Below are 18,116 nucleotides of genomic sequence, written 5' to 3' on the forward strand. Positions count from 1 at the left end.
TATATTAAAGTAACTTAGCATTGCAACATGTTCACATGCTCTCAATATGACCAGACACTTCATAACTTGGCTTCTTCATTTCTGAATACTTAACTTCAATCATCCCTTGCTGGATTTCATCATCAAATAGTTCTTTCTGTAAGACCCATTGTCTTGGGTTCTTGCATATTTGAAAATGTCTATTTTTTGCCTCTTCTATACGAGCGACAGAAGCATTCTGTTTAAAATTCTTAGATTACAATTTCACTCACAATTCTGTAAACATCCTTCCATTGTCTTCTGATATTGCGTATTTCAGGACAGTGTGAAGTTTGAGGCAAGCATGGTTATTCTCTTTTTGAGTGACTTGGTTTTTCTGCCTAGATATCTGTGGAATTCTTATTTTTCTTTAATTCAGATAATTTCTTGGTTATTGCTCTGTGTTCCTTCAAATTATCAATGTTCTCTTGAAATATGTGTCTGACTCTTTTCAGCAGTGTTTATTCTACTTCTTGTAACATGTCTTTCATTTTTGTAATATTTATATCTTTATTAATCTCTTTTTTTTAATTTTATTTTTTATTACAAAGGGTATTACATATGTGTCCATTTTCCCCCCGCCCTAGACAGTCCCCTAGCCTCCCCTATTCCCCAGTATCTTATGTCCATTGGTTATGCTTCTATGCATGCATACAAGTCCTTTGGTTGATCTCTTACCCCCCCTTACTCCTGCCCCCCAACCCTCCCCGGCCTTCCCGCTGCAGTTTGACAATCTGTTTGAGTATTTTTCTTTCATTGTCCTAAGTGCTATCATCTCACTTTCCAATGAATTTTGTTGTCTTATCAGATCTTATTTGATCTCTCTAATTTCTTCTTTAAGTTTTATATTTCCCAGGGTTTATATCTTCTCAAATTTATATGAGAGCCTAGGGGAGTATTTATCTGACATTTTTTGGTTTGTTTGTTTCTGAAGTGATTCTTCTTCTGCTGTGAATCCTTACTGTGTATTTTGTTATTATATTTCTTCCTTCAACCCCTACCAGGCTCAAGTCATATCTATTTGTTTGACATCAAATCCCAAGTTTCACTGAAGCAGGACTGAATAGACTGGGGAAGAGTGCAGACTGGAGCCACAAAGACTGGGATGAGATCCCAACTCCACCAGGTATCAGCTCGGTGACCTTGGAGAACTAGCCTAGTATCTTACCTACTCAGAGGGCTGCTGTAAGGATCAACATGCTTTACACAGCGTACCCAATAAATCTTGGAGAATGATAACTCTGGTTATTACTTCAGTAGGGGGTGATAATACTTACCTTGCATCCTTTTGATGTTAGCTAAGGAATATACAGGCCTAATAATACTACATTGCTTTCTCTTTTGGGTTCATCCTAGAAAGTTACAAAATAGGTGATTTGTGATAGCTGTTATATCTACCAACAAAGAACTATCCCCATCTGCTGGCCACACTCAAGAATTAAAAATAAAAGGCGGTCCAAATGCTGAGGAAAGAGTTGATTTTGTAGCTATTGTGATTTGTAGCCATCTTTTCAGCAGGGAGCACCCCACTTTTCTCTCTCTTACACATTCACACACTTTCTCAAACAAGCTGGCACCTCGGCAGTCAGCGCGGGCTAATGGTTCACACACTTGTTTACTCAAACATTTCCTTTCGGTTTGGAATTTAGATCTGTCTTCCCTGCAGGCTAGACATGCTTCCCTTCTTACTGGCCTGGTTATTTCACAGACTCGGTCTTCTGAGTCTTGTATCTTTGTCCCAAGAAGGACACTGCATCTAATGTTTTTCAAGACTCAGTGAACTCACCCCCACTGCCAGTAGGCATGGGATGTACCTAACACACATTGTATTCCTAACTACCATCCATGTTAAATAGGAAAGAAAAGAAGTCTTCATCGGCCATTCTGTTTTTTAATCGGTCAAAGATGTAAGAATAGCTGCTGAATGAGTGGCTGGGGAGAGCTCTCCTTAACTTCCGCCTGGAACTGAGACTGATCACAAAGGCCAAGTTGGCCGTTGAGTCTGGAACTTGTGAGCTCCCTGCATTCATTGGGGTCCAGGAAAGCGGCCTCGCAGCTCCGCTCTCTGGGAAGCTCCCATGCTGTGGGCTGCAGGGGCTGGGTTCGTGCAGTGACTCAGGTCAACACAGCAGGAGGAAGAGCAAACCGCAGGGCCAGCACAGAAGCTGAGAAAGACCCAGATCCTGCCTTGGGCGCAATCGGTGTCAGCCTCTCTTGCCAGTCAACAGCCGACCAATTCTGAGTTGGCTGAGAGGATCCTCCTCTGCCTTCCAAGAAAATCCCACCTCCCACCCTTACATTCACTGTGACCTCACTGTAGGCCGGCTCCCAAGGGACTCCTTTCTGAGCAACTCACATCCTTATTCCCAGGGGTAAGCCCTGACCTCTTCACCTCGACACTCCACCTCTAACCACAGCATTCTCATGCTACCTACAAACCCTCTCCCCTGCTTCCTCCATCCTCTCCCAAGTCCCTCTGCTCTTCCCTTGCCAACTTGCTGCATCTCTTCCTTCTCTACTCTACCCTCTGTGCCCCCCGATTATCCTAATAGTCACTCATTTTTTGCCCCCACAGGGTCTCTCTCTCTTTCCCAATCTTTTGTAGTGTCTTCAGGCTGCATTCCCCCCATTTATGACATTTTAATTTTTATTACTTCTTTTCTTTCTGTGTTCCTGTAACACTTCATTCATGTTTCCAGTATAGCTGTCATCACAACATCCTATTATTTATGTGTCTGGGTCCTCCCAGTGCAGCCTGAGCATCATACAGGGCAGGGATTGCCCTCCTCACTATATTCCCAGCTCCAAGCACAGCTCCTGGCATATAGGAGGCACTCAGTTTGTTGAATGAATGAATATTTCTGTTATTTCAAATCTTCATTTGTTGATCAAATTTGCTCTTATGTTTATTTTCCCCTGACTTCATTTGTGTCTAAAGATTTTTTTAAAACTTTTCATTTGGATGTACTTTCAGACTTTAAAAAAAAATTGTTAATAGTACAAAAAAAATTCCCATACACTCTTCAGATTCCCCAAATGTTGACATCTTACATAACCACAGTACAGTGATCAAAACCAGAAAATGAACATTGATATAATTAATCTATAGACTTTACTCAAATTTTGTCAATTGTTCCATTAATGTCCAGTTTTGGAATCAGAATCCAAATCCAGGATTGCACATGATATTAGGTTGCCGTATCTCCTTAGTAAACTGTACTCTGGGATAGCTTCTCAATCCTTTTAATTTTTCCTTGATCTTGACATTTTTGAAGGGCTTGGGCCAGTTGTTTTGTAGAATGTTCTCCAAATTAGGTTTGTGTAACATTTCCTCAAGCTTATGCTCAGGTTTTCCATTTTTGCCAAGAATATTCTTCTCAGTGCATCGTATCAGAGTGTACGTGGTGTCTGCGTGTGCCACTACTGGTGGTGTTAGCACTGATCACGTGGCTAAGGTAGTTCTGGCAGATTTTCCACTCTAAAGTTATTGTGTCTCCTTTGTAATGAATAAGTATCTTGCAGGAATATGTAAATATGTTGGTTTTTATCATACTTCTGTCTACTGATTTTAGTATTCTTTGATGACTCCAAAGATTGGAGTAGCCTTTGTGTAGCACCATGGCCCAGGGTCTACATGTTCAGTAGACTGCTATGATTATTATTGTGGTATTTTCCAAATGGTGGTCTTTCTATTTCCAAGGGTTTAAATTGGGCTGGGGAAATAGTTTGCCTGTGGTGAATCATCTAGGGCCCTAATCCAGGAATGACTAATACACTCTCTAAATGAGGCCTGGGCTTTTAATGTAGCACTCTGGGTCACAGTTCGCTCTCTAAACAGTTCCAGTCTATGGACTGCTCTTCCCCCTTTTCTCCCTCCGCCCCCCAAATCTCCTATTTCTGGATACAAATAGGCTCTCCTGATGGGTGGTGGTGTTCCTGATGAAACACCAAGAAGGCCTATCACAAGTACATTGATCACAACTTAATTATTAATTCATGCCCCTAAAGTACATACTGTGGAGACTAATGCTCCAAGACGAAAGGTCCTTGGCTCACATTTTTAGAACCACTGAGTTAAAGGACAGCTGCCTAGGCTAAGATCAAGGGAGCATACAATACATCAAGACCTACTGTGTTTCGGGAAACACTTTCTAACCCATCCTCGCTATGTCCCAACACTGATGGTCTTAGGATCTTTTCTCAAGCATTCAGGTAGAGTTACTGAGTTTGGGGGAGGGGTTGGAGGTTGAATGGAATTCAGACATCCTAAAACTGTGGATCCTTCACAGAGTGCCTGTTAAGTTCCACTAGTGTAGTGGTTGGCAAACTGCGGTTCGGCAAACTGCCGCTTGTGAGCCACATGCGGCTCTTTGGCCCCTTGAGTGTGGCTCTTCCACAAAATACCGACTTCTGCACATGGGCCATGAAGTTTCAATCACACTGTACATGTGTGCCCGCCCGTGGTATTTTGTGGAAGAGCCACACTCAAGGGGCCAAAGAGCCGCATGTGGCTCACCAGCCGCGGTTTGTCGACCACTGCACTAGTCCATGAAATATAGAGTGTTTATTAGTTAGGAAAAAAGTTCCAACCCTTAGTAGTGAGTCTGAGAAAAGAAAATCTTTCTTTTGCCACATGAGCAATAATTAGTTTTCAGTGTGACCAGATTTAGATTATTACTCTCTGGTTAGAGAGGTCAAGGTAGTATCAATTTGCATGCTTTTAGGGGATTGCAGAGATGGCCACCAGGATTCTTAGCTGCATGAGGACTTCTTAGGATAAACAGGTACATGGGCTTTGGAATTTATGGTCAGGATTGAGATGAAGAAAAAGAAATGATGGTTGTCTTGGGCCCTGGGGTCATTAGATTGAAGAAGATGGAAACAAGAGACAAAGATCTGGCCCTGTTTGTAGACTTAGTTACAATGTTGGGGAAGAGGTCTCCCAACTAAACACCTGCCTGTCCCCCAACAATGGTGAACGACAAAGGAGAATAAACAAGACCTAAAGGCCAGCATTTGCTGAAAGACCCGCCACACCAGGGGGACCAGTCATTCCCCTGGCTTTCTCCTGTGTGGGAGCGCTGCTGGTGGCTGCTGAGGATGGTGTGTGTCTCTGGAACCCACGGGCGATGGAGCAGGGGCTGGCGGCAGCCATCAGGTGAAGCAGGAAGAGTCGGAGTTCCAGCACCAGATGGGTAGGGACTGGAAGTCCATCTCCGCTGTGATGAGAACCCAGGCTGTGGTTTTCCTTCGCAGCTGGTGCACCAGGGACACAAAGGTTACGGTCATGAATACATTAAGTGCCAGCACTATTTCATCTGTTTTGGAATTCCTGAATACTGATCATAGCTTTTGAATTCTATAAGAAAAAGCTCTTCCCTAGGGTGGGAACAGGGAAATCTTTATATTAAAGTGGCAGTCCCAAGAGAATTTTTCAGAACCCTCGAAGAACGAACTGGCTCAGTGCTCTCTGCACCAGCACAAAAGCTGCTTGTTATGAGAATCACATTCTAAACAGAGGCAACTTCAGAGCCATAGGACTGGGGTTGGTCTTTGGTAACACATGCATTCTTTAAGTCAGCAGCTGAAGATGCCCTTTCTAGGGTGGCTCTGTCCACAGAGATAGCACTGTCTAGGAATGAAGACTTTTTTTTTCAATGGGGCCCCTGGGACAAAGGTCTCATTTCACAGTCTGAGCTTCAGGGTAACAGGGGCCCTTGAAGGCGTGGCTTCACCCAGCTGGGTTCTCTAAAAGAGTGACCACAAGGGACAGTTGACTGTACATATCACCACCGGGCACAGTGAACTTGAGATAACCGGGGGGCAGATGGGATACTTGACGTCATGCGGGAGAAGGACAGAGAAGTCCTGTTCATGTCCATCACTGAACATGTAGGCCTGGGGCCTAGTGCTACACAAAGGCCGTGCCCTGCAGCACTTACTGGTGGGGATTCTCACAGTGCTGCAGACATCTGTGTGAATTCTGTCAGTCAGATCTGCCTATGGACCTGGCCTCATGATGGGCCTGCTTGATTTGGAAAAACACTGGAAGATGCTCGAGAGAACTGAGCTGGAGGGAGGGTGAGGACTGAGCCCTATCAAGGCTGTTATTATTAGTCATGTTAGCATTATTGTTTCCTGGGTAGGAACTATTAGTTACACGATCCCACAGGATACATCCTCTTCCGGGATGCCCTGGGAACACATCAAGAAGAGAAGGTAGGGCAAAATGCATTTCCCTTCCAGTGTTTTCGCTTTTCATTTCTTTGCTGTACTTTTTTGTCTTGTAGGCCAGTTTTCTCTTTTGATTATCAATTTTAGTAACATTGTCACGTGGCTCTATTACTAGGACACAAGAAGGCAACACAACTCCACAGTTTGCACTAACAACATGCACAGTGGCCAGTCACCAACAGACTTGGAAAGAAGTGATTATGGGACACACACCTGTTATTACATAGCAATTTGTGGACCAAAGAGCTAACAGTGAAGCGTGTACTTGGGTAATTGCTTCTAAGTTAATATCCTGTGGCAATTCATTCTTCCATTCAATTAATCATGCCATTGTTCAATGAATATTTATCAAATGCCTGGGAAGTGGCAGGCACTGCGCTGGGTGCCAGGAATGGCAGCAGCGAATAAGGCAGAGGGGGTCCCTGCCCTTGGGGAACCTTTTAATAAGGTACACCCTAGGTATTAAGTTATAAGGGAAGTAAGATAGGTTAATGGGTTTGGGGGAGAAGCTGCCTTAGCTGGGGAAGTTCTCCCTGATGGAAACGGCAGGATGGAGCCCATCATGAGAAGACCTGAGGGAAGAGAATGCCAGACAGCGGGATCCTCTCATCCAAAGCCCCTGTGGTTGAATGGTGTTTGAAGAACAGAGAGAAGGCCCGGAGGGTAGAGCTCAGAGAGCAGACATGGGGTGGTCTGGGACAATGGGTCTAGGCAAGATGAGAGAGGCAGGCAGAGGCCAGATCATGGAGGGCCTTACAGGAAATTGGGTTTTATTCTTCTGATGTCTTAAAAATTGTCTTCCCTAGAGGCCTCGGCTGCATGCAAGTCCATGAGAGCACCGGCGTGGGCAAGGGTCTGCACACTCACCCCATGTCCCCCCTTCAAACCAAGATGTCTCCCTCTCTTCATCAGCTTTGCACATTCAAATTCTGTGTAAGATTTAGCCTCTCAGAGGTTTCAAACTTGTGACCGATGAAAGATAGCCAGAAATGTTTCACTTCCCCATCAAGAGGTGGAGTTTATTTACCCTGCACTTGAATCTGGGCTGGTCCTGTGACTGCTTTAACCACAGAGTTGGCCAAAGTGATGCTATACCAGCCTTTAAGCAGACTAGCAGCTTCCACTTCCCCCTTGACAATAGGCTTCGTGGCGCCTCAGCTGCCATCTAAGAAGTCCTCCTGCTCTGCGGAAGAAACCTTGCAGAGAGCCAAGGAACCAGCCAACAGGAGACTCGAGACACCACCAGATGCCTCCAACTGGCCGCTCCAGCCATGCCCCAGCTCTCAGAGGCATCCTCGGGGACATGAAAACGCCATCTTGCACATTCTGTCTCCAGTAGGCATCACCTGGAGCAGAGACAAGCTGATCCTGCTTGCCTTGTCATGGACCCCAGAATTGTGTCCAAAATAAAATGTTTATCCCACTATGTTCGTTGTCTTTACCTTTTTAAAGAAAATATGTTTTTATTGATTTCAGAGCAAGGAATGGAGGGAGAGATAGATATATCATTGATGAGAATCATTGACCCACTGCCTCTTGCATGCCCACTACTGGTGATCGAGCCTGCAACCCAGGCATGTGTCCTGACTAGGAATCGAACCGACCTCCTGGTTCATGAGTCAACGCTCAACCACTGAGCCACATTGGCCAGGTTATTCCACTACATTTTCTAGCAGTTTGTGGCACAACAATAGAAACGCGAAGCAAAACCTTTCCTCTGAGCAAAATTAATGGTTTTATGAAGAACTCAGAGAACTTATATCTGACAACTAGGGAGGCAGTGGAGTACAGTGGACAGGACAAGGACTTGGGAGTAAAACCGTCCTGGGATTGAATCACACCACAACTTTGGTTCTTACTTCTTCATTTCTAAAATACATGGCTTTGAGGGTCAATGTCAGACGTAAAATCAGACACTCTATGCTAAGACCTTGACACATAATAAGAGCTCAGTAAATTGTACGTGTTGTGTCAAGGCCCTTCCTGTGAGGGCTCACAGCAGGCTTCCTGGGTTGGGAAGCACACTGGGTGGGGCCAATGCCCTGTCACTGCCGGGCCCAGGTAAAGTCACAGTGCAGGTGTCAGTGGAGCAGGGGAGGTGGCCAAACTTACTGCCAGTGTTCCTGCCATGGTAACTTGTCATGTGAACGTAGTATTTCACAACATTAATTTCACATTGAGAACATTCCCCCCTTCAATTCCCTTTTAATCCTTCTGATAAAATTGAAACAAAAATCCTACCGTTTTTTAAAAAATATATTTTTATTAATTTCAGAAAGGAAGGGGGAGGTAGAGAGAGATAGAAATATCAATGATAAGAGAGAATCATTGATTTGATGACTCTTGCACGCCCCCTACTGGGCATCGAGCCCACAACCCTTGGCATGTGCCCTTGACCAGAGTCAAACCCGGGACCCTTCAGGCTTCCGGAGGGCGCTCTATTCACTGAGCCAAACCAGCGAGGGCCAGTATTAACATGGAATACTTATTAATATACCTACCTTTCTTTCTTGTTTTTTTCTCTTCATTATAGCATGGATAGTTTTGTGTTTTTTAAAAAAATATATTTTATTGATTTTTAGAAAGGAAGGGAGAGGGAGAGAGATAGAAACATCAATGATGAGAGAGAATCATTGATTGGCTGCCTCCTGCACGCCCCCTACTGGGGATTGAGCCCACAACCCAGGCCTGTGCCCTTGGCCGGAATTGAACCTGGGACCCTTCAGTCCGCAGGTTGACGCTCTATCCACTGAGCCAAACCAGCTAGGGCCAGCATGGATGGTTTAATGAAACACACAGCCTTAGGTCTGGAGTATTTGGGAGGCAACAGAACCTAGGGCCCAGCGATGGCGAACCTTTTGAGCTCGGCGTGTCAGCATTTTGAAAAACCCTATCTTTGGTGCCGTGTCAAATATAGAAATCTTTTGATATTTGCAACCATAGTAAAACAAAGATTTATATTTTTAATATTTATTTTATATATTTAAATGCCATTTAACAAAGAAAAATCAACCAAAAAAAATGAGTTCGCGTGTCACCTCTGACACGTGTGTCATAGGTTTGCCATCACTGAGTCCTAGGCTAACATTGCTTGATAGCATTGTTTAGTTGTGTGTGTTTTTTCTTGCCCATTACTAGTTTCCTACTATGGACCTTGACATTATACAAGTGGATGTGGCGAAGATTGTGATGAAGGTATGCAGACAACTGATGCAAATGCTGCTTCATCAAATGTCCCCGAAGCTTTGTCTATGGGCCCTACTTTGGGTTGTCACAGTCCACAAAAGCTGATGAACCCATTGAGTGGGTTCTCTTCCTCCGTCAGCTCTGAGGCCCATGCACACCACAGGGCCAGCCAGGATGGCCAGAGAGAGTGACAGCTTCATGGTTAACACGCTAACACAGCTCTTGGCATTCGGGTGATGGCCTCTTGGTTTCTGAGCCTTTCTCAGAGCCACACTAGCCCGCGAGCCACTGCACCTGCCTTGGGACTCCTGCCGGGACGGTTCTGTTGGCTCAGCTCCCTCTGACCTTCCCCCTGTCTGCAGCTTTTGCCTCCCTAATGCGCTCAGCACTTTCAGCTGTTCTGTGATAGTCTCAAAGGGCACGGAGATGAGGGCTGTGCTGAAAAAGTGCATGTTCTGCAGAAAAGGGCCACAGAACACTTAGAGAGGAAAAGGACAAAAAGATCAAAGTGGTTTTGGAACAGAAGAGAGAAGGAAGACTATAAAATTTGAATGAAGTGCCTGGGGGAAAAAAAGAATCAGGAGAAGGGAGATGGCTTTGTTTAGTAGTTAGAGCTAAGAGGGGAGAAATGATCAGAACAGAGATAGGTGCCCTTTGAATTAAGGGGCTGCTTAAAATCTAAAAATATTAGCGTCATTCTGATTAAAGCAACAAAAACTACTACAATGTTGATCTCAAGCAGCGACGTGACTGTAGCAGTTTTGTCAGTGACACCGTGTCTCGATGGCTGCTCTCTGTCACCTCCTCAGGGAGGCCTTCCAGGATCACACCATCTGAAATAGTGCCCTCCCTTCTATCTAGCTCTGATTTGCTGCACTTTCCCTCAGCACACTTACCACTACATGTCATTTTATTGGGTCATTTACTTACTGCCATTCTCTCCCCATCAGATAGTAACTCCATAAGGCAGGGACTGTGCCTCTCACATAGCATTCCCTGCTCTCCTGGCACAGAGGAGGCACGCAACAGATAAATATTGGGAGAATGAATTCAACCAGTTAAGGTCTCTGAAGCCCCTACTATGTGTGAGACAATAATAGGAATATGAGATAAGTTAGATATGAGTTTTGTCCTGAAGAAACTGTCTAATAACAATTCACTGTCAGTTTTAGAGAACTTATTACGTGCTAAGTACCTTATACGTATTGTGTTATTTCATCTTTGACAACTAGGGGTGATGTTAATGCAAACATTTTTAGCAACAGGTATTGTGGACACTGCACTGGCACCATGAGCTGGCACCCAGGGATATTAAATAACGTTGCCAAGGTCTGAGAACCAGGAAATCAGGCAGAGCCAACATTTCAATGAAGGTGTGGCTAACTCTATGCAAATTCTTCTAATCCCGCTACAGGAATACCTATTCCTTTACTCATAAATATGTGTGAGCACCTTCTTTGTGCACAGAAATAAAATGATCTCCACTGTCAAGAACTGTAGGCCTCATGGGAAGAGCTGAGGACTCGGGGTCCAGAGAGTTGCTGGCAGACCCAGCCAGCCTCTTCTTCCACCATTTGGCTTTAACAGGTGGTTAGGTCCAAAGGCCATACAAACAGAAACAAGGGAGAAGGGGATGGAGCGGTGAGGACGGGGAGAGCTGAGCAAACTGGCAGCTCTGAGGACATTTACAGAAGCCGAGGGAACACGCAGAGAGGGCCTGGGTCCTTGGGGGCAGCTTGCTGCTCTCCCTCCCTCTGAGTGACCTCCATCCTAGAAAGCCTGGCCCCTGGGGCAACAGCAGGCTGAGTTCTCTGGCAGCAGATTTCACTCGCCCAGCAGCACAATTTGAATTTCCCTTTCAGGTGATGGCTGATACTGTGCTGCGGAAAGCTAGTTCACCCCAAATGTGCACATGCCCCCTATTTGCCAAGCAGTTCTCAATTAGCAGAAGAGACGGGCCACTTTCTATCTTAACTCTGCTCATCCACTGCATCGCACTTCATAGTTACAAGGTCTCCCTCATGCAGGTGGCACTTCTTGCTGACGGTACTAAGGACTGCTAACAGTACCTGCCACACCCTTGTGAGATGAACATTGTTTGACTTAAACATACATGGACTTGGCTGTGGCACAATTTATTCCAGAGTTGCTTTGGAGAAAGTAATGATGATAATTAAGTCTGTGCTTCTGTCCCCTCAGGGATGTGGCACAAAAGTACTCAGTAGCTTCCTAACACATAGCCTCTACATACCATCTGGGTAAGTAGACATTTTTGTATTTACCCTGCTAGGTAATCCCCACCTCCAACCCCCAAAGTCACAAAAGGAGAAGGAAACTCAAGAAGGTCAATGAACTAGAATGTCGATTCAAAAGACCGCCCGTGGTTGCAGTTCATTCTGCATCCCGACCAGCAGGCCACACCTTCAATAACCTCCCCCATCCTACCTTTGAATGAGAAATGCATTCACGCACCATTTAGGCTCTGTGGACAGCTGTTCGTTGGCCCTTCATCCCAAGTCACTTCATCTCTCCGGCCTTAGTTACTTTATCTGCAACATAACAGTGTTGGACTGGACAGTCCCTGGTAGTCAGCCACGGTGACCCGAGTTCTTAATTTATGTCTACCCTGTCCTACTTTTCATAAAGCCATTCTGTTCCCTTTCTTTTTCTTGTAGGATGCAGGATATGTGATCAGGTTTCCTTTTTTGGGGTCTATGGTTAGGAGGGAACATAAGCCTCTGACCTACTTTTTCTGGGGCCTGGCTGCCTGTTTTTGTGTTTTGGCCCCAGCCTCATGTCTCAGGGAATGCAGTTCTCTTCATACATGTGCAGAAGTCACCTCCTTGGATACAGATTGAAATTATGTATGGATGAAATGATAGATAGACTATCTGGGAAGTGGGTAAGGCAAAGATGAAAGCTACATCCTGATTGTTGTTGAAGCTGAGTGACAGTATGTGGGTTTCATGAAACTGTCTGACAGCGTTGGCGTATGTTGAACAATTTCCCGTAATAAAAAAAGTTGAAAAGAGGTGCACACACTTTGTTTCATGCTGCAGAATCCAGAACGCCGAGCTGTGGAGGACCAGCAGAGCAGTTCCCCAGAGCAATCCTGAGACATGGGAAAGCAGTAAAGTTGATACAACAAGAAGTCGACTGCACGTGGTAGGGTCCCTCTGAGGACACTGGCCCTGGATGACTTGTTGACCAGAGCATCTCCCATCTTCGTGAGCTGTTATTTTCCTGCCTGCTGGAAGGCTCCGCCTCCTACTTCTCCTTCCCCTTCCATTGGTTTGTAAGTTAATTTTCTCCCAGGGGCAGAGAGAGCTGCTCTTTCAAGGACCATAAAGGGAGGATGACAGGCCCTCCACTGAATGCCTTTCCTTTTTTTTTTTTTAAACCACAACTCAGAGTAAGAAATATACTTTTTATCACCACATGCAAACACAACGGACACGTATGTTTCATAACCTAACACCCATTACTAATATTTTCTGTGCTGTCCTACTTTAGACTATTCTATCCCAATATTTTAAAAGGCTGTTGCGATCCACTGAAATGATTGCAGAACCCTAATGGGCTGCAGCCTGCAGTTAGAAAATGGTTAATGAAAAGATACTCTGGGCAGGAAACTGAACATTTAAAACATCTGGCCTGGGGGTTGAAGTGACAGGCAGCTGGATCTCATTTGTATCCGAGAGTGGAAAAGGCCTCCACACTTTCCTTAAGTGGGTGGAAGGTCAGATCTGCCATGCTGGCCCAAGGACTGACTGAAGGATTAAATTTCTGCAGATGTGTTAATCCCATCAACAGGGAGCGATCACAAGCTGTAGGTGTAAGAAGGGACTTTACTTGCACGGGGCTCGGCCGCACCCCATCTTGTAGTTTTATGATGGTAAAAAAAGAAAGGAGCCGCGTTATCCAGGCCCCACTGTGGCTGCTGCTCAGCCGAGACACCAGCCAATGGCATTTGGCTGTTTGTGTCCTTTGGAACCAGACAGACCTGAATTGGAACCAGATAGACCCATGAACTTGTAACTATGTGACTTTTTAGACAGATCACTTGACCTCTGAATCTCAGTTTATCTGATCAGAATGGGGATAATTATACTGCATTAAATGAGATATAATATAGCATTTGGCCAGAATCTGACATAAGGGGAAACCCTCAACAAATATTGTTAATTTCTTCTTCTGGCCAGAGGCCGTGGGAAATTTCCTTCAAAGGCTGCTCAGCCTGGTGCCCTGGATGACAGACCTGCCACCTCTGCTCTGCCCGGGGGTTTGCCGGAGGGGAAAGAAAGGCAGAGCACTCAAGCAGAAATGAAGTCATCTAGGGAGGGTCTCGTTCCTCAATCGTGAAGTGAAGGTAGGGGAAACGCCACGTTTTCCCGAAACTCCTGGCTAGCTCATGTTTCTCAGTGACATCGAGGCCTCTGGGCACCAACTCTAACCCATTGAATCACAATCACCCCACTCCAAGGTCCAGTAATTCACTAAGTCATTTCAAGTCTGCTTCCTAAACCTCCTCCAAGCCCTCTCATTGTCTCCTCCTCTCTGCCCCTGCCATTGGCCTCCTGGCCTCCTGGCCACTGGCCTTCTTGCTGGTTCTCCACTCTGTGGCCAGAGAGGTGGCTTTACAACCCCAAAGTGATACAGAGGCTGCTGGGCCAAACTTTTAATGATTTTTCTATGCCCTTGGAACAAACTCCAAACCCCTGTGTCATCTGTCCCTCAAGGCTCTCCTTGACCTGGTCAGACCTGGTCAGTGCCAACCTGTGCTCCTTCTGTTTAGATCACCTGCCCCCGCCCTGGCTGCCAATTTAAGGGCAGCAAGGATGGTGTCTCTCCTGCTATTGCTGTGGGCCAAGGCCCAGCACATGGCCTGGTGCGAACCAGGCATTGAATGAAAGAGCAGTTACTGAGCGCCAGCAAAACCTTTCCTATAAAATCATGGCAAATCACCTATTTTCTGAACAAAATAACTTTCAAGTTATTTTCTCTTCAAGTCCCAATTGTATTTTCTGCTGGTTGATTAAGGTATAAATCAATTGTAATATGATTTCTGTCACTTTTATGCATCTTTTGGTAAAAGATGATTTCCGGAACTTTTTAGGGCTTAGGTGAACAAATATAGTTTCGGTGCTTTCCTCACACTCCCCCAAATGCTCTAAGCGAATGCTAGTTGTTGCCCATTATTCCTAAAGCCTGGTCTTGCGCACAGACATAATGGCTGAAAATTTCCCTTAGCAGGAAGAATGCCATGCATTATGGTTTTCACTTCCATTTAACCCGATTAAGTATTTGTTTAAGTGCTCTGTGCTCTGATTAGAGGTGTCTGTGTATGAAGTGCTCCTTGAACACAAGTTATGGGTAGTCAAATGTAATTGAATTGGCTAATGTTCCATAATTAAGGCAAAACCACTTTACTTAAATAATTAGTGGTTACAGTAGTAGAGTTAATAGGTTTGCTCTGGTTTCAGCTGTGCTACGGGTGTTAGCCAACAACACAACTATGTGGCATGCTGTTTTGTTCTCCGGAACCTTGGGTTCAGCAATGTCAGGTTCCAGGCCACGCTAGTGCTGCTGGCTGCTTTCCTAAGAAGTCATCAACGAGCGGCAATAACCGGATTGAGTTTTTCCCTATGGTTTGTTCAAAAGATTGAATAAGAACTCAAAACAGAGCATTCTGGAGAGAATATGAGCAGTTTCCCCAAGCATTGTGGTGCATACTGGAAGAGATCTCACTCACAGATTTTTCTAGAATAGCAATTCCCAAATTACTACTGATTTTAGGATGCTAGGTTGGCAGTTACAGGTCAGACTAGCCAACCCAGGATTTAGTGTCGGCAAAGGAATAGTTACTTATTCGTTAGTTAAGCAGGTAGCAGAAAACCCAATTTATATTGGCTTAAACAAAAATTACCCCCACAGAAGGAAATATCCAGAAGTAGGGGCTTATTTGCATTATGCTTTCTCTCTCCAGTCTGCCACCCTTGTAAGATGCTTTCCTCCTTGGACTCGTCACCCTAGAGTCACAAGCTGCAGTTACAGGCATGCAGCAAGCATGCCAGGTGACAAAAAGTGAGAGGAGGCAGGTACTACGTCCCCCTTTACGAAGACAACACAAGGCTTTTCCACAGCCCTCTACCCAGCAGGCATCTGCTTGGATCTCATTGACTAGAACTGAGTCACGGTCCCTGGCTCCCTGCAGCTCCAAGGAGGCTGGGGAAGTGGAGAACAGGACTTTTCTGTTGCCCTAGACTCAATCCTATCACAACAACTCCCCCCCACCCCCCACTTTGCTGCCTCCTTTTAGGAAACAAATATTTTGTAATACTCCTTTATCCTGGAAGGCAATGAATAGATCATAAAACCCATCTATATCCATCCTGTCAGAAGAATGCCTTAACTGTAACATAAATATCCTAATATATAAAAACCCAGGGTCCGTAATGTCCAAAATGACTGAAGGCTCCACCAAAGGCCAGGCTGCATGCGCAGCAGGCTCCGGTGGGCGGGGACTGACGAGTGGGCTGAACTGCTGACCTCTTGGGGAGAGAGAGAGAGGTGAGACCTCTCCAGGCCTCACCAGCAGCTGCGCTTCTCTCTCTCTGAGAGAGTGGCAGTTCAGCCCTGCCTCTCTGATCAGGCCTGGAGATAGGCCCGAAGATGCTGACTGGCATAGAAACTGACCAATCAGAACCTAATCTGGGTGAACTGCGAAGGCAGAACCCAAGGTGAGGGCTGAGGAGGGGTTTTAAGGGCAACAGCTGTTTGGTGTAAGGTGTAAGAAAGCTGTTCAGTTTTTTAATGACCAGTTTGGCAGTATAGTGCATATGGCTGGCTATCAGTCCAGATAGAGGGATTATGTATTTTTGTCTGACAAGAGCATCTCCTCCCGCTGAAAAAGACTCTCCCCCTCCAATTTAAGCAATCATATCCTATATAATCTATCTATACTAGTAAAAGGTAACATGCTAATTAGACCAGGTCAACTGGCCATCATCTGCACGTCCGACTTCCTTCTGGACAAAGCCATGGTGGTGGGGGCCAAGGCAGAGGCAGTTAGGGGCGATCAGGCCAGCAGGGGGTTAGAGGCAATCAGGCTGGCAGGGGAGGGCAGTTAGCGGCGATCAAGCAGGCAGAGGCAGTTAGGGGCAATCAAGCAGGCAGGCAAAAAGGTTAGGGGCAACCAGGCAGGCAGGCAGAGGGTTTAGGGGTAATCAGGAAGGCAGGCAGGCAGGTGAGCGGTTAGGAGCCAGCCGTCCCAGATTGTGAAAGGGATGTCTGACTGCCCACAGGGATCAGGCCTAAACCAGCAGTTGGACATTCCCCGAGGGATCCCAGATTGGAGAGGGTGCAGGCTGGACTAAGGGAACCCTCCCCCCTCCATGCATGAATTTTGTGCACCAGGCCACCAGTAAGAAATAAGGGGAAAGTAATTTATTGAAAAATGTTAGGCATTTCAACGCATAATTGCCTGAGGGTGACTTCACTAGCCAGCATACTGTCATAGTCAGAGGTTGCACCTATCTACAAGAAATAATTAAGAAAAAAGAAGGAAGATCAGAAGATATTCCATACAGGCAGGAGAGGAATATGAAAGAGCAGAGGTTCACGTGCACACTACAATAAAAACCATTGTAAGTATAACTAGTAACAAGCCAGATGTGCTTGCATTTGGGAGGAAAGCTTAATTGTCCTGACAAGTTAGAGACTGTGAAGGGGAGACAATGACAATGACATTCTTTCCAGTGAGCTGAGCGGTATTGCTAAGTGGAGTGTCAAAAAGAATTCTCTCTGTTATGACAGAGAACTGGGGAAGTGCCACAAAAACCCCATCTCCTGTCTTGAAGACTTAACACGTGTCAAGATAGATACTTAGCCTGGAGGACATAAAAAAGCAACAACAGACAACAAAAAAACCTTGGAGGCCTTGGGCTTCAGTAAGCAATGGAATAGATGTTCTAGGGGGAAAAATCATAGTAAAAGAGGCTGTAGAGAAGGTGTTTTGTACAATTTAAGCAAGAGAATCAAAATAAGGTTGAAAAGCAACAAGCAACCCCCAAATAAATACGTCATTATCCTTACAACATAGATTTCTTATCATTATGATAAGCGCATTTTTTAAAATCTGGGATGACAAACAAAATTATTTTTTTATTATTTATTTATTTTTTCCTCAAAATTATTTTTGAAACAACTTTTAATAATGAATTTAACTCATTCCTGTGTTCCATGCATCTCTCCTTATTTAATAACTAGAGGCCCAGTGCACAGATTCATGCACATTGAAAGGAGATTAATTAAAAGGTGGCCTGGGGGTGGGATTGGGTGAGATGGGCTGGACATGCCCTGGAGCCAACCTCCTGTGGTCCCTCCCTGTCCAGCTACCCCTCGGTGGCCCTGGGGCTTGAAGGGCATCTGCGGAGTGAGCGGATCCCTCTGGCAGGTGGGATCCCTCAGCCTGGCCTGTAGGGATTGGGCTGAAACTGGCAGTCTGACATCCCCCAGGGGTCCCAGAGTGCGAGAGGGCACTCTGCAAAGTTGCTGTCACTCAGCAGCTCCTGCATTGAGTGTTTGCCCCCTGTGGTCAGTGTGCATCATACCTACCAGCCGGTCAGCCAGTCAGCTGGTTGCTGAGACTTTTATATATATAGACTAGAGGCCCAGTG

This window comes from Myotis davidii, unplaced genomic scaffold, assembly GCF_000327345.1.
Source record: "Myotis davidii unplaced genomic scaffold, ASM32734v1 scaffold570, whole genome shotgun sequence".
NCBI lineage: Eukaryota > Metazoa > Chordata > Mammalia > Chiroptera > Vespertilionidae > Myotis > Myotis davidii.